We start from the raw sequence: 20,352 nt of genomic DNA on the forward strand, positions 1-20,352 counted from the left end.
ATGGTGTCTTGCACTCTCTTCCCTCTGGATGGATAGCATGTCTCGCATATTTCTGGACATGTCCTGCCAAGTCCTATCCATCCTATCCAACACTTGGCTCAGCCTCTCCACCGCCTGAGGGAAGTGGGCCATGTCCTGCAGGGAGTCCGACATGGTGGACAGGGTAGCCCCTATGGCACTAATGTCCTGCCTCACATCGCTCTGCTGTTGGAAGAAGTCCTGCTCCCACTGGTCATCACAGCCAGGTGCAGGCCCTCTCTGCAGCTGTCTGCCATGGATGGGATGTGCAGGTCCTACGGCAGGGGGTGGGGTGGGAGGTGGGAGCCTGTGGGCAGGTGAATGGTGCCCAGGGGATTCCAGCAGCACAACAGGGCTGGTACTACCCCCAGATGGTGGAGAGGCTGGCAGGGATACACTGTCTAGGGAAGAGTGGGTAGGGGAACCACCATGTTGGTCCTGGACGTGAGGACTGTGAGGGAGTGATGTCTGTGTTGTGATGCGTGTGTGCTGTGGCTGGTTTGCTCGAGTCTGGGGACAGGCCATGGTATGCCTGGGAGGAGGCGGAGGGACGTTGCTTGGCAGAGGAGTTGATGCCCTGACCGATTTAGCCAGTCTGCCACGGTATCGCGCATTGGCATCTTCATCGTCAGACATGTAGTCCTCATCATCCACCACGCAGAGGTCCTCAGGATATTCTTCCTCCTCCTCCTGAGCAGTGCTTGCAGCTGACATCACAGCTTGGAGGATCAGGGGATTCTCCCCTCTGATTCCCCGTCGGCCCGCACTGGTCATAGGCCTGTCATCCTCGTCATCAGCATCCCCTGGAACAGAGGTTGCAACCGTATTAGGGATTGACCTGGTATGACATGTGGTGCAAAACAAGGGTTTGTATCAACTGTACTTTGCATCAACAGATGAGGATCATGTGACCTGTGTAGGGTACCACCACAAAGTACAGCTCACACCATAGCACTGAGGTGTTACACAGATACAGGCAAACTCACCAGCTCCAGCCACAACTCTCTGTCCCTTGGTGTTCCCCCCTAGTATCACCTGCTGGACCTGTCTCCTCACGGGCCTAGCTGTCCCTGAACCATCAGCTGTAGAGGGAAGTGACAACATTCTCAATTATCTGCATCACCAATTGTCAGACAGGCACATGACACTCCTGATTTGTATTTCACTTTGTACACAACTGCTGATTACATGCAGAGGGGAATCAGGATCTCTGTCATGGCTTTGGAGTCGAAGCCAGTGACACACCTCATGCTAGAATTACCTGGAGGATGGCTGCGCGAGGGTTGGATGTCATACAGTCCCCGGGATGGTGCATGCTGCTGGGGTGTAATCTGGTCAGCATCTGTGATAAGACATACAGGTCTATATTTTGCAACAACAGATGGTAGCTCTGAGCCAACATGTCATTCTCAATGACCATTTGTGGGTAATCCAGAACTATGTGCAGCATGTTGAGCTCCTGAACTTTACATTTGGGCACCTGCTCACATGCAGCAGTTGCCAGCCGTTCCCTCCACACAGCAGTGACATCAATCAGATGACACATCAACAGACACCTCATGCTAGAATTACCTGAAGGACGGCTGCGCGAGGGGTGAACAGCTGCAGCCAGGATGTCATTGAGTGCCCGGGATGGTGCACGCTGCTGGGGTGTAATCCGGTCAGCATCTGTGATAAGACATACAGGTCTATATTTTGCAACAACAGATGGTAGTTCTGAGCCAACATGTCATTCTCAAAGACCATTTGTGGGTAATCCAGGACTATGTGCAGCATGTGTAGCTCCTGAACTTTCCATTTGGGCACCTGCTCACATCCAGCAGTTGCCAGCCGTTCCCTCGACACAGCAGTGACATCAATCAGATGACACATCAACAGACACACATGTATGAGAAGATTACTGATAGGAAGGGATAAATGACCCGGATTCCTCCCCATTACACTGCTATCACCTTTGCCATTCAGACTTACATATTTCCAGAGTCTCATGTTGTTTGTTGTCAAGTCAGAAAGGGTTTCATGTGTGAGATTTGCAATAGTCAGGGACATGATGTTGCTCATTTGTGCTTCCCCATGCATGAAGTCACACATATTTGTATGAGAGAACACAGATGTCTTACGTCCGTCCTTTGAGTGTCCTCTCTTTGCGTACTCTATTTCCCAGATCATGGTACTACTTAGCTGACGACGATTGGTGTCTTGTACAGCAGACATCCAAACCTCTTTTGTCAAACACTAACCTATACATGTGAATACAGTAGGAGAGGAGGCAAGCAGAATGTAACATTGCGGATAGGCTGAACGGCTTTGATGCCTTCTGCCTGCACTGGATTAGCGTGTTGCTCTTCAGCCTAGTCATTTAGCAGGTGTAACTACATGAAGATTCACCTTAGCAGCCCCTACATTCATCTCAAAGGTACACTACTGGCATCAGTGTTGGCCTCAGCCATGCTATTTTCATCGTGGTGTTTCCTATCATTGAATTGCAAGCCGGTTGTGTTTTGGTCACTTCATATGACTCATGATACTATTGAATGTCCATTCTGCACTCACTTGGCATACATTTTGTGTCATCCTTTCATTAGCCACCAGGGTCTGATCTTGCATGGGTTCAAATGCCATATGTGAGCATATTGTGATGCAGGACAACAGTGTTGTAATACACATGCAACATACGGCGGACGTGAAAGGCACATTTCTTGAGCAGTCAGCCTGATATATTCTTGGGTTCCCCTCCCTTGGCCCAGCACCGGAACAGTGTGTGGGCCCTGAACAGATGTCACAGCCAACCTTGTAGCAGAAGTCAGTATGTGTCTTTGATTCTGGGAGGACCTCGTTGTACCTACAATGATAAGTGTGTTTTGCTACTTCACATTCCGGCAGCCACATGTGATGCACTAGATTTCTGGCACAAAGGATGAGCACAAGCAGTTGTGGGCACCAGCGTTGCATTAGTGTGTTATATGTAATATCATGATTGCTCCCACATTACTTCGAATGGGCCCACTACCTGGATGGAACCTATATCACAATGACATGTCTACGGATCCTGATGTGCGGTCCACTATCGTGTTTTGTTGATGGGCAACACAGAAGCCAGACAATGTAAGTGGTACATGACCAGCTGTGTGGACTGGGCATTTGATCTATATTGGAAACATTCAAAGTTGGACAGTGTATGCATTGTCAATACTAATGACCCTGGCATCTCACTTGTTCATCATTGCCATATTTCAGTCAATTACTTTGATTGATTACGTCTACAGACACCATTACAACATAGTGGGGACACCCTTTTGAGTAGTTGTGGCACTCGATAACAGGATTGGATTCCCAGGTCTGGGCCTGTTGCTGTAAAACATGTCATGTTCCGCAATTACGAAGGTTTGATGAGCCAAGACATGTAATATATTGTCTTCAGCTGTTCACAATTATAATTAGCTAAAGGTGGAGGTCCATTGACTACTCCAATAGTAATGCAGCAATTTGTACATCTCTGGTTGACTTTCATATGTGGGCACTACATGTCCCTCGGTCACTCCTGGCAATGTATGCATTTTGACCATCTCCTGGCCACTTTGACTTACCAGTCGGTGAGGGTGTACAGTGGCGATGCCTCCCAGTAGATGCAGGGACCTCCGCTACGGCAGTTGTCTGTGCTCTGGCTGAATGTGTCAATGGGTGAGAAGAGAGAAAACTAAACATCTGGAATATGTGCTTGTGGAACATTTCTGTGATTTCCCCATTTCTTCTGCATGCTAACAGTGTTTTGCAGTACTGCTGCTGACTGGGCAGGTAGGAGCAGTGGTGCATTGGGGTCGTAGTGGCGTGGCAGGGTGAGAAATTTACAACAGAATAGGTGTCTGACTTTTGGACCAGATGGTTCTCTCACCTTCTGCTTTGTGCTTTCAGCTTGCACGGGGTGATTTACTTCTTAGAGATTTAGTGGCATGTTTCCACGCCCCTTGTAATACATTAACACCGCAGTTGCGTCACTTCTGTGACACAGTGGTGGGGTAATACAGGTGACACATTTAGACTTATTCCCAATGTTATGCATCTATGTTGATGCCTCACGGTGTGCGGGCCTGCGCAACATTAAACATGCATCAGCTGTGATGTAGGCAGGGTGTGTGTTTATTTGGTTATGCCTCGTACAAGTGATGCATTGTAAACGCCGGCATTTCACGTAGTCACTTTTCATAGGGTGTTGCCATGCAAACTTAAACCAGCTTAAGGCACCTGTAATGAGTTGCCCTGAGCGTTAGGTGTAGGCGGTCCATGGACATAGTTGGAGTTGCGTCACACTTGCGACACTACTCCAGCAGAGCATCCCCTTAATGCCATCAGTTGCGACACCCATCTGTCTATCCCTGCGCCACAGTGCACCGCATTGTCAATGTGACGCATCCGCGGTTGCACAAGAGTTGGATTGGGTGTGGCATTGTTACTGGCGCATCTCTGCTGTTATTTGTCAATTGCTACTTAGCAGGCTGGTGTATTAATGCAACTGGACAGTGGCCATGTTTTCAGAAGTGGAGGAGGGATTTGCCATTTCCATCCCTAAGGATTGTGGGACTTGTAGTGCTACATACAGAGGGTGACACAGGAGTCTCTGACTTACGGATTAATTAATACACTTTGGACTACTTCCTTATTCACACTGACAGTGCAACACAGACCTTCTATTCATGCACTTTCACTTTTCATCCCACTTACCTGGTACCACGTAGCGGACGTCACTGACAGGCAGCCCATGGACCAAGTGGGGGTGTATGGTCGTCAGGATGTCCTCCTCCTGTGTGGTGAGGCGGATGCGTGGTCCAGAGTGTGCGGCTGAGGAGGATCCGTTGTAATTCCATCCTGGCGTATTTATCATTTACCCTCAGCCGCTCATCCTGCCATTTTTTTTAACGTCCTGGACAGTGCGCCTGTCCTCCCCCAATGCTGTGACAGCAGTGGCTAATTGCTGCCACAGGGCTGCCTTCTGGGTCCCACTGGTGCAGTAGGGTGGGAGTCCATAGAGGCGTTTGTGGTGCCTGACAATGAACTCCACAAGCATGGTGGTCTCCTCTGCTGTAAAGTTCCTCTTTCTCTTCATGAGCTCCATTTTCTTGGCCGGTCTCTGCTTGGAAATACAAACTGCGTCTGGCCAAACCGGTTCCTTCACTGTGTGCTGCTTTTAAATGTTTTTTGCTGCTGGTCAATCTGTGTTAATTGGCTTCAGCTGGATCATGGTGGGGGATGGTAGGCACTAGCAACATGATGGCTAACTGGAGCTGTTGGCTGGGATTGGCTGGAGTGCGTCAGCTGATGCATGGTGGGGGATGGTAGGGACTTGAACAGGTGTTTCCCCTTGGCTCAAATGATCAATGGCAACAGTAATGTAGTCTGGTCCCAATTCTCATGTTCCGGCCCGAAAGCGGAATTTCCGGCCCGAGGCCGGAGTTTCCGGCCCGGGAGCCGGTATTCCGCCCTCAAAGCGGACTTTCCGGCCCGCATGCGGACTTCCCGCTCCGGGCCCGGAAACTCCGCTCCGGGGGCGGAAATTCCGGCCCGGGTGCGGACGTAAGTTTAGTGGTCGTAAATGGATTCTGTGAATAGCAAAAGTCCTAAGTTCATTTTGTGAATCGCTAAAGTTGTAAGTTCATTCTGTGAATACCAGAAGTACTAGGTGCATTCTGTGAATACCAGATTGGTACTAAGTTTAGGATTTAGTCTTAAGTTTGTTCTGTGAATCGGGCCCTACATCTCTTACTGGGAAAGTCTTTTAAGGGTGTAGGAGGACTGTGATCAGGAAAGTGGTGATCTTTTAATCTAGCCACATCCTCCACCACTCCAACTCTAGGAACACTTGCCTGTTCCACTACAACAAGGCTGCCTATTACAGACTCCTGAAACTTAGCCAAAGTCATCTTTGACTCAGGACTACAATCCTTGAATACAAAAAAAGCATTAAAGGTTGCTGTGGGAGGGCAGGTCGGATAAGCAGACGAGGAGGCTGTATATAATGGGATGCTTTGCAAGTTTTATTAGAAATGACAGGTATTGTGCCACTCGAAGGTTGTATAGGATTCTCAACAGTCCCCTGGTGTTCTTCTGCTGTTACTGGCCCTTCTACTGATGGTTCTCCGCCTCTTCCGACTGCTCCTAGATTGTCATTGGATTCTTCCTTTCCCGGTTGTTCATCTGGACCCACATTCGTCCCACGGAGGCTCATAGGAGAGAGTAAAATACGGGCTGTCAGATACTTATACTGGATATACCAAGAGTGTAAACCATCACCGTCACCGCAACACCAGGTGTGAATTGTGACTTCCTATTGTCTAAGGAGGGTGGCTTCAATATGAGTGAACACGGTCGAGATTTGTGAAGGGGAATTAGGGTTGGAGGGTGGATAAGAACACGGCCGCGACGGGAAGTGCTTGTTGCTAATTTACAGGGTCCCCGTTCTCTTTCCTCCCGACAGCATCTAAGTCCCCAGTCAAACAGTAAGGTGAATATTTGCAAACGATTCTCAATATCGACATACAACGGTAAGGGGGCAAATGCAAACCTAACTGCAATCAGTTCCTAATATCGACATACAATCCCACCCTTCTTTTTATCCGGTCCCACCCTCCACCCGGGCTTATTTCACCCTCGCTCAGGGTTACTCACAGGCTCCGCTGCAACTCTCCTGAGCTGCGGCTGCTCTCCAGCCTCCTCCGGTGGGGACCACCACTCCTCGCACCACTTCTCGTCTTCTTCGGGATATCCGTAGTCTTCGGTCTTCGTCCCGACTCGTTCTCTGTCCTCGCGTCCTTCCTCTTCGTTGTTTCCGCCTTTCGATTCCTCTAGTCCTTCTTCTGCTTCCTCCCCGATCCTGTATCTCTCGTCTCTTTTCACTACCTGGTCCGTAGTGCTTCCGGGGTTAGTCCCTCCTCTAGCCACGCACTCATCGTCGATGATTTGTTCCTGCACATGGGGAGGACAAGGGGGGGTGGTTATCCTTTGCGTCGTTTGTTCGAAGGACCTTTGGCGTCGGGTGCCGACTCTCCCGGCTTCCTGAACTCTGGGGACACGGCGGTCCCCCGAAGGTAAGTGGCATGGGGAACCAGATCCCTTCTCACAGTTGCCAAATGGAAATGAAGGATAGCCAACTTCTTATACCAAATGTAAGCCTTACGAAGAGCGGTGTAAGGTTTCAACCTCTGATCTACTCTATCAACACCACCCATGAGCCTATTATAGTCTAAAATGCACACAGGTTTGCGTGCTTCAGCAACCTGACACCGTCACAGGTGAAGTGCTTTCATCATGGATGGTAGTCAGCATGTAGACATAATAATAATATAATAATAATAATAAAGGAGCTTGTAAAGCGCATGGTGACGCCATCTCGGCGTGTCCCCGCGCTGTGGAGAAAAGTCAGAGCCAAGATATGGTAGTTTAGGAGGAAAACAGATAAGTTTTTAAATGTTTCCTAAATAAGGGCTCTGAATCCGCTTGCCTGATATTCGTGGAAGAGAGTTCCATTCTTTGGCAGCCATGACACGAAAGGAACATCCGCCCATTCTGGCTTTCTTGACGCGGGGAATTTTAAGCAAACCAGTTCCCCCCGAGCGGAGAATTCTAGTAGGCTCATATGGAATAGCCAGATCTGTCATATAAGAGGGAGCTTTGTGAGAGATAATCCTATAGCAGGTTAGAAGCGCTTTAAATAGGACTCTCTTTTTTATGGGGAGCCAGTGCAGAGTGGCTAGGGCTGGCAAAGAGGCTGACCTTTTCGGAAGTCTAAGGACTAGGCGTGCTGCTGTATTTTGAAGTACTTGAAGTCTCCTGAAGTTTTTTTGCGAGGTTCCAAGCAGGAGCACATTGCCATAGTCTATCCTCGAGGTCACTAGAGCATGGGTCATAATGCGCCTGGCTTCCAGAGGGAGAAGATCTAGGGTGCGGTTCAAGGTCTTCATTACCCCGAAGCATTTCCCAACCACTTTATGTACATGGTTGTCATAAGAAAGTCTGGGATCAACCCAGATGCCCAGATTCTTGGCTGCTTTACAGGGAGTAGGCAGCGGTCCCAGGCATGATGGCCACCACTCCTTGGTCCAGCTCGCATCCCTTCCCCCAATTACCAGAACCTCCGTTTTTGAGCCATTAAGCTTCAGGCAATGCTGGGTCATCCAGCCTGCCAGAGCCTGCATGCAGGTTTTAAAATTGTTAGCATCAGTGGAGGGTGCTTGAGACAGAGAAAGCAGGAGTTGGGTATCGTCGGCATATGAGACTAATTCAATGCCGTACGATTCAACCACTTCCGCCAAAGGGGCCATATAGAGATTGAACAGGGTGGGGCTCAGGGCGGAGCCCTGAGGTACCCCCTGTTCTAATGTTATGCTATTAGAGCGATGTATGCCTCTCTGAACCTGGAAGCATCGGTCGGTGAGAAAGGCTTTAAGCCAGCCCAGCGCTTCCTGGGTGACCCCGGCTTTGTTCAGACACTGCAGCAAGATGGAGTGTGCCACAGTGTCGAACGCGGCACTAAGGTCAAGCATAATCAAAGCCATAGTCTGGCCCTCATCCGCACCTGCACGTAGAGTTTCGGTCGCTCTCAGAAGGGCGGTTTCTGTGGAAAACCCTGCCCTGAACCCAGATTGAGAGCTGTGGAAGGCCTTATTCGACTCTAGATGGGCCATGAGTTGGCTGTTAGCTATTTTTTCGGCCACCTTCGCCAGATAAGGTAGCAGCGAGATGGGCCGTAGGTTTTCAAGGATATCCTGACTTAAGTTGGGTTTCTTCTTTATAGGAAGTACAATGGCTTGCTTCCACTCCATGGGGAGGGTGGCCGTAGAAAAGGAGAGTTGGAGAATATGTCTGAAATGCTGTTCCAAGACTTTAAGGCTAGCTGCTAAGATCTTAGGAGGCGCAGGATCACGAGGGGACCCTGACTTAATGCTTGTACAGATGTTAATTAAGGTATTAGTACAAGGAACAGTAAAGCAGTCAAGGCATGCCTCATCCTGAGTGATCTCCGAATTCTCAGTGAAAGCAGAGCCCAAGGGCAGATCCTTTGAAAAATTAGCATAGATGTTAGTAATTTTGCTAGCAAAGTATCTAGCAATATCATTACATGATTCAACAGAGTCCTTCTGGGTATTACTCTCACTAGATACTATCGAGATTTCTTTAAAGATTTTAAAGAGCTCCTTTGAGGAGTTCTCAGCCTCTCCAATGCGGGTCTTGTAATACCGTGCTTTAGAGGAACGAATAAGTTTGTAATATCCTGCTTGCGCTATTTTATACTGAAATTTGGCTTTGGGGCAGAAGTTAATGCGCCATTCTCGTTCCAGTTTTTTACAAGCGGATTTTGCCACCTGAAGTTCCGAAGTAAACCACGGGGAAGGTTTTCTGGTTTGCCTAGTGATTAGTGATCTGCGGATAGGAGCAGTCTTATCTAGGGCAGTTATAACATGGTTCTTCAGGCATGAATAGGCAGCCTCACAATCTAACCCTCCAGGAGGTCCAGCCGCAGCAAGAATGTCGATGAAAGTGTCTAAGTTGAAATTTTTCCACTTACGACATTGGTACATCTGCGTACTATCACTCCTAGTTTCAGGCTCGGACAGCCAAATTCGTAAGGGAATGACAAAATGGTCCGACCAAGGCACAGGTATTGGAGGAAGCGTTTCTACTCCATTCCAATTACCAAATATGGGGTCGATCAGATGACCTTGTCTGTGAGTAGGCTCTTGGTTCTTAAGAGTAAGCTGCAGGGAAAGTAATTCATCTTTTATATAGGAGGCATCCTTATCTTGGACATCATCAAAATGAATGTTCATGTCGCCCAGTACCAGGAGTTTGGATTTCCTCAAGGCGAGATGTGCTGTCGCCTCTACTAGACTAGCTGTAAAATCAAATAGTCTACCTGGGGGTCTATATATAAGAATGCCTGATAGGGAGTGTTGAGGTCCCAGTGAAATACTAAACGAAGCAGCTTCGCAGTGGTCAATAGTTAGGGGGAGTAGGGAGCACTCCAATGGGGCTCTAACAGCAATAGCTATTCCACCACCCCTACCTTCCTGCCTGTCAAGCCTGGCGAAAGAGTATCCTGGAGGCAACGCCTCTATGATGTCTGGGTCAGAATAGTCGCCAAGCCAGGTCTCAGTTAACAGCAGTATATCCAGTGCCTCATCCTCAAGTAGGTTGTAGACCTGATTGCAGTGTTTACTGAGAGATCTACAGTTAAGCAATGCGGCTTTTATCAATTTTTTTGGGGGGACTGTTATGGAACCCATTTCAAGAGTAAAAGGGCACATAGAGCAGTTATGTGGTGATAAAGCCTGCATAGAATGTAAGCATGGTAAAGGTATAGTAGGGCGGAGATTTAACAAGGTTTGTTTATCATACCGTATATGGAGGGGATTAGGTAGGCCAGGGTGTATGGCCCCGCGCCCCGTCCGGCCGCGGACGGGCGCAGACGGGCTTGACTTTGGCTCGACTTCGGCGCGCTTCCGGCGCGCCCGCTGCACGCGTCCGCTGCGCGGTCGCTGGCCCACACACATTTATAGGCAGTAGGGGCCACTAGAGCGCTAACCTGGCCGCTCGAGCCGGAAGTGCTGGCTCCTCCTCACCCTCCGCATCAATCGCCCAGAATGGACGCGGCGGACCGGGGCGGGAGTTAACAATGAAGTGAGTGTCAGGAAACAGGTAAAACACACAATGATTTTTTTAAAAAGTAGCCACTTGCACAGTTTTAAAATATCACGCTGTGAAGCAGCGTTAGTATTGAGAAACTCACAAGTTCGAAAATAACACAGCGCGAGCGGATAGAGCCTGCCACTGCCACCGGCAAGACTCTTCTCCACAGCGCGACTGCGTGAGACAGAGAATTATATACACTTCCCTTAAAATACCACTGGAGCGCTAACCTGGCCGCTCGAGCCGGAAGTGCTGGCTCCTCCTCACCCTCCGCATCAATCGCCCAGAATGGACGCGGCGGACCGGGGCGGGAGTTAACAATGAAGTGAGTGTCAGGAAACAGGTAAAACACACAATGATTTTTTAAAAAAGTAGCCACTTGCCCAGTTTTAAAATATCACGCTGTGAAGCAGCGTTAGTATTGAGAAACTCACAAGTTCGAAAATAACACAGCGCGAGCGGATAGAGCCTGCCACTGCCACCGGCAAGACTCTTCTCCACCTGTCTGAAAACTTCACAGCTAGAAGTTCCTCGCAACGTAAAGCACCGCACTGTCCCCGCACACGCTTTTGATAAACAAGTTATTTTGGGAAACGTTTACGGATAGAGCGGATTGTGCCACAGGCAACAGTGTCCACTTTGCCCAATTTCCTGAACAACCGCACCAGTGTAGAAGTTATCTACATATAAATGGTGACCTTTGTTTTAAAGTCCTCTACCATGTTCCCACACAATTTTCTCAGTCACTCCAAAAGTGGACGTACAACCAGGGGAGTTAATCCTGGATTCCTTACCGGTGTACACCATGACATTAGAGACATATCCAGTTCTACTGTCACACAGCATATACATCTTAATTCCATAGTGTGCCCTCTTACTAGGAATGTATTGCCTAAAAACCAAGCAGCCCTTGAACAAGACCAAAGACTCATCCACTGCTATTTCTTTCCCTGGAGCATAGATCTCAGAAAATCGATCTACAAAGTGATCAATGATAGGCCGAATCTTAAAAAGAGGGCCACAATCAGGGTAATCTTGTGGCAGCGCTAAATCATTATTGACAAAATGCAGCATCCGAAGCAGAAGCAAATACCTATCACGACTCATGACAGCCGGAAATATAGCCGCTGCCATCAAGGGACTAGTAGACCAATATGAAGACATTGATGGCTTTCTTAGCAAGCCCATCAAAAAGTTAAACCCAAGAACTTCTTCATCTCTTCCAGATTTGTGGGAGTCCACCAGGTAGCTCTAGAATGGGGCCTAAGGCTGGCACTGTTGTCCCTCATAAACTGTTCCGCAAACAAATTAGTCTGCTCAACAATCTCTGCCAAAAATACACCGTCCATAAACAACTGAAAACATTTTATCGGCAAAAGGTTTTCAGTATTCACTCTACACCCTGGAACACCAGTAAAGTCTGGCAACCCAGAGGTCAGCACTTCCAACGGGAAGCCTTGCAGCCTCAGGCTGAAGCCCAGATGCCTCTTGCTGCACTATGGGCACATCAATGTCCTCCTCTAAAACAGCCACTTCATCCGCACTAAGAGTAGCTTCATCCGCGCTATGAATAGCTTCATCCGCACTTAGAGTAGTTTCATCATCCGATGATTCCATGTGGAGAGAAAACTCACTGCCTAAATCTTCCAATTCCTCCTCTGTCTCAGATGCAGAGTCAGTCTCTGAACCATGATCAGAGGAAGACTCAAAATGCATACCAACAACCTGCTGAGCAGTAATCCTGCAGCTAGCCATTATCCTTACTAAGAAAGGAGACTGCACAAACAAGTGAACAACAAACAACACTGTGCAAAATAAGTAAGTAAAAAAAAGTGTGCCTTTATCACAAAGATCTATATATTCAAAAACTATACGATTCACTTGCAAGAGACAGCTACACTCACCAGCACCTATACATCAAGCACAAATGCACTCAGAAAACAGAAGCCTAACATACTGCTATTATTAGACTGTTTGCAAAAAACACATTCATGCTGAGAAATTAAACTCATTTACATTATACAAAAAAAGTCTCTTACCAAACACATGCAACTACACAAACAGCAGAACCACCAATAACGAAACCGCAACCTGGAATAGAATAAAGAGCAAAAGCCTTGAACTAGAATAAAAAGGGAGAAATAAAGCATTACAATTGCAATTCACAAGAAATAAAACAATTAACATTATAACATGCTATGTCACTACCCAAATAGTCAATCTGGCAGATGGGCCTTCAAATCGGGCTGAGAAAATGGGGGGTGATCTTGCCCAAGGGATCGGGTGAGGTTGTCTGCCTGGCAGATCTGTCTCCCAGGTGGGGCAGAAAACAGCAGACAGAAATGTGCCCCCCTTGCAAAAGAAATACATCCCTGGTGCCTAGTAGGGTTTTCTACCTCCCACCTACAGCAGAAAGGCCAAAAAAGGGGCAGATCTGTCCCCACGAGGGACAGAAAAAACATCAACCAAATTGTACCCCCTTGGAATCAACCATGTCGCTTCCATTACACACAAAACAAAATCCCTGATGCCTAGGGGGTTTCTGCCCCGCAGGGGCTGAAAGGCCACATAAATGGGCCAATCTGCCCTTAGGGGGGGGGCAGGATACACAGATAAAAAAATCTGCCCCCTGTAAGCTATCCTTGCCCAAGGGGTTGCTTCCATTTTCATTTGAAAGATGTCCCTGGTGTCTAGTGGTGTTTTCTGCCCCCCCCCCCGGGGCAGAAAGGCCTAATAAAGGGGCCGATCTGCCCCCTGAGGGGGCAGAATACACATTTAAAACAAATATGCCCCCGGAAGCGACCCTTGCCCAAGGGGTCGCTTCCATTTAAATTGTAAAGAACTCCCTGGTGTCTAGTGGGGTTTTCTGCCCAAATGGGTCTATCTGCTCCCAGGGTGGACAGAATCCACATAAAAAATATATGCCCCCTGAAAGCTACCCTTACCCAAGGGGTTGTATCCATATTATTTGTTTTTAATCCCTGGCTCTAGTGGGCTTTTCTGCCCCCCCCCCTCGGGCCATAAACACCAAAAAACGCAGGTGATCTGTCCCCAGGGGGAGCAGAAAACTGTTAAAAATATTTTGCCCCATAAGGAAGCGACTCTTGCCCAAGGGGTCACTTCCTTTAAATAAATAAATAAATCCTGGTTTCTAGTGGGGGCATTCCTGCTGCACGATTGCGACGCTGTGCACGATCGTGCAGCAGGAATGCCTTGCATTGAGACATCAGGGGAGAGGAAAAACTCTCTCCTTCCCCACCGGAGCAAGGAAACGTACCTCACTCCTCCTGGATGCCTAGAAGCAAATGGCTCCATCATGAGCATGGAAAGGGTTAAGTAAATCTGGGCAGCATCAAAATCCATGGGTTGTGCATTGGAAAACCCATTGCAACACACATGCAATGCCTCTTTGAGGCAAGGCAGTGACTTACGCCACTTTGTCTTACACCATACCTATGAGTGAAGGAATGCATGGCTTTGCATCTTCTTGTATTTTTATGATTGGGAGGCTTGCGCCGCCAGAGCATCAAAAAAAGTGATGCTCTGGTGGAACAAGCCTCTCATAAATAAGCCGGACGGAACCCATGCACAGGGTCTGATGTATACCATCACATGCTTGTCTCTTCACCAAAAAGAACCTGGCGGATACACTCAAAGGCAGGCGATAGGGAATCTCTGGCCATTGGGACTGGGGGGACACACAATTTGAAAGAAAGCCTCTCAAGATGGAACCCATGCCTACCCACCACAATCCCAGGGAAACAAATTGCAGCACCTCCCTAGGCTGGGCCTAAGAGATATAGAAATACCCTGCTGCCTGGGCCCTCTCATGCCTGATCTTGGCCCATCCAGGCTTCAAAGGACCGAGGAGTGGCCATCCTGGGTGGCAGACTAGCGTGGAGTATGAAGCAACAGTTGTAGATGATCCGAGCATAAACTCCAACAGTTGTGCATGGTTATTGCTTTGAGCAGTGCCACTTCAATGGTGATTGAATGAGTTGTGATGGGGGGGATAACCTTACTCTTTCCCACCAGCGCTTTCTTACCAGGCATGTGGCACATCCTGGTGGCATAGCTTAGGACTCCACCTAAGCAAGAGACTATTGACATTCAGGGTGGGGGGGGGTGAATTGCTGAAATGCAGGTGGAGAATGCTCCCTCATTGCCAGTTACCAGTTGCCTTGTCACCTCTAACTAGGGTGGGTTGCGAAGATGTTTGTGGACATGCCTGGATGTCAAGGCAGGTCAGTGGGAGAGTTGCCTCCTCTCTGCCATGGGAGCCTTTGGCTGCCTGGCACTGTTTATGGGGGTCCTCGGCTAAGTGCCTGGAAATGTTTTCCTTTCTAAATGCTGGCTCGCAGAGGGGAAGCCTGACAGTGCCTTTTTGCTGTGGTGCGGTGCTGCCTTCGCCCCTCCAATCCTAGTAGTGGATCACTCAGCTTGCATTTCAATGAAGAATGCAGCTAACTGTGAGAATTTGTGTGAATTAAAGGACACATTGAATATTGACACTTTGAATGCAACTTGTGCCCTATGTTCCACCAGGGGCCACACCAGTCTTGGGGTTGCTTGCATATAAATCGCCCAGGCCCTCCCCGGGCACAGCCATCATTTTCTGAGGAGCCTCTGCTCCCTTCTTCTCCCCAAGGTCCTAACCGGATCACTCATTGCAGGACCTGCTCCATGGTCCTCGTGAGCTGCTATGGTGCTGTTGTGCCTGGCCTTCTTGGGGAGGGTAGACACCTGCAATGCCCCGGGGCTCCTGGCTAAGTGATGCATGTTGATATCTGTGGTGTCCCACAGATGCCTATGTCCACCAGCCTTGGTTGCCTGTATTGTTTCCAGCAAGCCATATTCCCTGGCCTTCGATCTGTGTTGAAAGAGGCCTAGATTCTTTCTGAGATCCACTCCTCCCAAGGGTTTGGGCCAGCTCCCCACACTTTGCCTCTGACAACGACCCCAGATCAGACATGGCAACTAAACAGAGTCAGGCTTTTATCTCTGTCAATAGGTGCTCAAATGCTTGTTCCCCCCTCTGCTGCTGCTGGTGTGAGGGATGGGTCATTGGCTGCATCCATATGTCATGGAGTGCATGGGTGTAATGGTGGGTTGAGGTTTGCTGTCACCGCTCCTCACACGTCAGATGCACGACAAAATTGCCTGAACAGTTACCAGCAGCAGTGCTGGAAAGGAAGTCATATGCTTAAGACAGGGCCTCATGGACTGAGGGCTTCTAATTACTGTCCACAATATGTATGGCCACTCTGGTTTGTGACTCTCATCTTATTGGCTAGATAAGTAGTAGCCTCTGAACTATTCTCATGCCTTTTTTTTTATAAAGAGACTCTGTCAAGTAAATCCCTTAGTGGTGAGTATGGCCAGTCCCACAAATTACAGCGATAGTTAGCTAGAGATGCTGATACCTGATAATTTACATAGTCATATTTTAGGCATCCACAATAAAAGGGCATGTATCGGCAAGCTCGATAATTAATGAATAATAATAGTAAGTGAGTGAGTGAGTGAGTGAGTGCCAAACATGAGGTCCAATGAAGTATGGCCATATCAGGTATCAAATCACATCTGTTCTTTAAACCAAGAAGGAAGGCAAGCCTAAAGTCATATATTTGGGCCAGGGAAGTGGTTAAGAGGTGCCCAGCCTTAAAGCAATGACTTGACTTTGTCCACAAAGGTTAGAACCTTTCCTCCTTCCCCGGGTCAGGGTGGCATCAGTCCAGCGAGAAGCCTGGGGAACCTCTGGGCTAAACAGTTCCAGTAATCCCCAGTGACAGATGGAAAAAGACATGGCTTCACCTGGGAGGCCCAGTTCCCCAAGACCAGGGCCTCAGCCAGTGGACAGACCCACCTAGCCTGCCTATACCAGGGCTTCAGCCACTGAGCCGAGCCACTACATCTGTCCATGGCAGGGTGGTATCAGACTACGGAAGAGTCAGAGCCTTCTCAGACTGAACAGTGCCCCTAGTCCCCAGTGAGAGAAGGGAGAAGTCATAGCTTTTGGTTTTGTTGCCCGATCCCCTGAGCCTGGACTCCAGGCACTGGTCAGGGTCCCCTTCCCAATGCATGGCAGGGTGGTTTCAGACCTTGGAGGAGTCAGAACAATTGCCATAATCCCCAGCCAGAGGCTGGTAAAGCTATGACTTTCTCCTGAGAGGCATCCACCTGTTAGCTTCAAAATCAAGTTTTGATTAAAATGTCTCCTGCATTTCCTTCTGAAGGCCAATCCAGCCAGTGGACTAGTATGGGCGTGCCAACTCTGACTCCCACCCATGAACCACATCAGGCCTAGTTTAATTTTCACATAGCCCTACATAAAAGCCTAGGGGCAATGGTAAAAGATTGGAGCATGCCTTCATCCTACCTGGACAAGATGTGCAGAGTCAAGAACTTTTTTCTTGACTCCAGGTCTCTTGGTGCAGACACAGGTTCAGTGCATACATGTCCTTATCTATTCACCATTTTATACTGTTTAAGGCCTCTATCTGCCTTTGCATTTTTTGAGGATGGGTTAATTTATGAGAAACACCGCTGTCACTGTAACATCATGTATACATTACCTTGAGGAGACCTGCCTGTCCCTAGGAAGAAAACAACGTACAATCATAAGATGGTTGAAATATACAAATACTGCTATGGGTTCTCAGTCTGGAAACTGATACACAACTGGTCATTATTTTTGCTAGTATTATTATTAAACCATTAGATATATATATGAGACTGCCTGGTAAGAGGTATGCTCATGTAAGTGCATAGTAATCAGCGAGTCTGTGTGACTCCACAGTTGGGTGATGTGCCTGTATGAGTGCAAGATATGATGTGTACCTTTGTAAGAGTGGGGTGAGAAATGTGCCTGTGTAAAAGCATCTGGATGGTTATGTTCATGTGAGGGCAAGGTCAGGGTGAAGGTGTGCCTCTGTGAGTGCTGTTGGGTGTGTGTGCCTTTATGGGTACAGTTGGAGAGGTGTGTCTGTCTAAGTGTAGTGTGAGTTTAGGGTGAGAATTGTGCCCGTATTTGTGTAGTGTGAGAGTTATGCCCACGTGGCTGAAGAGTGATAGGTGTTGCCACATCAGTACAAGCCTCCGATTGCAGGGCAGGGTGCAGTACACTAAAGTCAGGCCTATTGGCCTTGCCAGCGCATGTTACTATTGACACCACTCCTTGGCATGTGTGCTTCCTGACTTTACCTTTTTCTTTCTTGTATTTCTAAGCTATTCCAGATTGTGTTGTTGTTGTGTTACTGATGTGTAGGATGAATGTCAAGGATACGGGTCAGACAGTTGAGTTAGTGGTACTCTGCTGACTCTAGGCAAATGTGGTAGGTTAAGCTGCTCCCTTGGAACCTATGTATTCCTATCCATAAGGACATAGCAAATACGCTTGGGGGTTATTACCACTGGATCCTTTAGGAGATTGAGATAACTTTCATGGTTGCTGGTGCCACCTGGCACCACCAGGATATACACAGAATTGATATCCTGCTCCCTTAGTTTCTGCAGCTCTCGTCATTTAGTCACTTATAGTCTCATCTCATCTAAGAAGTCAAAACCTTACATTATATGTCTGACAACAAAGCTTTGATTCCTAAAAATCCCTACAAGTGGGCAGTACCTTCAGCCTCCATCTTCTGGCTGGGATGTAGAAGGATGGGTACAGCAAAGATAATGGCAGTGTCTGATCCTTTCAAATAACAACTGGAGTATTTGGGCAGGTATACCCCTGAGTTTCCAGGTTTTCAACTAGAACTTCAATTTATTTCTTTTTAGGTCGAGCATTCAAGACCTTTTATATATACTTTAGTATATACTTTAGTATATACTTATATGTGTATGTACTTTGTGGGCTCTGGAGATCAACCCTAGGACTTGTCTGTTTCCGTTTTGAGACATTTTTTTTCTGTTCAACTGCCTCTATTTAACTGTCTGAATAAAAAACGACCTGCAGAGATCAGTAAAATACCATAATTGCTTTCTGCTGATGGACTTTTTTTTCAGAATCACTTTAGCATTCTCTAGATTCCAGTCCATAGAAATTGTCTTCCACGAGCACCCGTAGACAATAATATTTTTTCAAATCTTGTATCTTCAGTGATATGACCACCGAAGGCCCTGCTTACATATTAAAAACAGAGATTTGGACTATACCATTTCCTGCGGAAAGGCAATATTTCTCTCCATGTGTTCCCATACCTGACGTGTCAGGCAGTGTGGTGCTTACTTTCCCTCCATGTAAAAGAACAGTAGATGTTTCAGCAGCCAGGCTAATGTGCTGCAGTCCCAAATGCGAGACCGATTGCATTGCAAATGCTTGTTTAAAGGGGTTTTCATGATGTCCCTACTCACTCCCATGGATTTGAAATACGCAATTCTGATTAACGGTCTTTGGTCAGGATAAGAGGTAAGACTCAGAGAATGACTCAAGTAGCCCACTGCTGCTGGGAGGTAAACATAATGCCAAGCGTGTGTCCCCTTCTTTTGAGACAGAGGAGGAAATTGAGGAAGACAAGGATTTCTGTCTGTGAATTCTAAGTGCAAACATGTGTGGTGTGTAGGAGAGTTTACAATATTAAAATAATTAGCAATTATTCAAAACTCCTAGAATGCAATGTCAAGAGACAACATTGTGCATTCCATTTCTTCCCCCTGTAACCGCGCAGATTTTCTGCAACAACCCACAGGGTTAGATTTTTGAAAAAGTTACACAACTCTGCGAGGCTGCTCTGCATTGAGCGACCAGGAGGGAGCAGGAGGGCGCCATATCTTCAGAGATATGGCTCTCTCCTCCCCTTTCTTGCGCCGGTGCTGATTTCAGCTGCCATGCGCCATTCACACATCTTATCGCCGCAACGCTAGGATGTGTGCCTGAGTGTAGCATAGGTTTTGTACAGGAAGTGTACCCTTCCATTACAAAATACTATGCTAGGCACGGTGCAAAGCTTTTCCCAATTTGCATACGTGCTGCACAGAGCAGCACACATGCAAAGTAGGAAAAGCATTGAGTAATGAAAGCATTTCTCCTGGTAGCGCCTCCTTTGAAGCGGCATTACCTTTTGGCGCAAAACCATGTCTACAAATCTTTGTAAATATGGTTTTGCGTCAAATGACATGAGTGGTTGCATGGGAACGCCCATGTACCACCCATGTGATGCCCCCTCGGTGCAAAGTAACAAAAAAAATGGCACTGGTTTGCATCACTTTTGTGACACTAATCCAGCGCAAACGTTTTGAAAATCTCCCCCTACATTTTCCTTTTAAACTCTGCATACACCAGTATTTTTCTACTGACACCCCCTCGAACGGATTAATGACTGGCACCTTTGCTGAAACCACATATTGACCTTTGAAGATTTAAACAATGGTCCCTTTTTAAAATACCTGTTTCCTACTTTGCATATATTTGTTTTATGCTAAATGCAACAGAACATATATTTCTGCTCTCCACTATCCTCCATAGGTTGACAGACCCACCCCTCTTCTAATTTCTAGCTGACGACATTTGCATAAATTTAGTTACATGGCGGGCGGGCCCACTTCCATTATGGAAGAGCGAGGATCCTAATTAGATTATGATTTAAGATTTTTAGGAACAAGAGATGTCACACCAAAATTTGCACGAGATTTGACTCATTTCTTAGGATATAG

At 47.6% G+C, this 20,352-nt stretch overlaps 1 pseudogene; it reads left to right on the forward strand.

Moving 5' to 3' along the window:
• The first annotated feature begins 15,110 nt into the window (after window positions 1–15,110).
• On the forward strand, window positions 15,111–15,263 carry LOC146813270 (5.8S ribosomal RNA; annotated as a pseudogene).
• Window positions 15,264–20,352: the final 5,089 nt, after the last annotated feature.

The sequence above is a fragment of the Triturus cristatus genome, chromosome 7 (assembly GCF_964204655.1).
Source record: "Triturus cristatus chromosome 7, aTriCri1.1, whole genome shotgun sequence".
Classification (NCBI taxonomy): domain Eukaryota; kingdom Metazoa; phylum Chordata; class Amphibia; order Caudata; family Salamandridae; genus Triturus; species Triturus cristatus.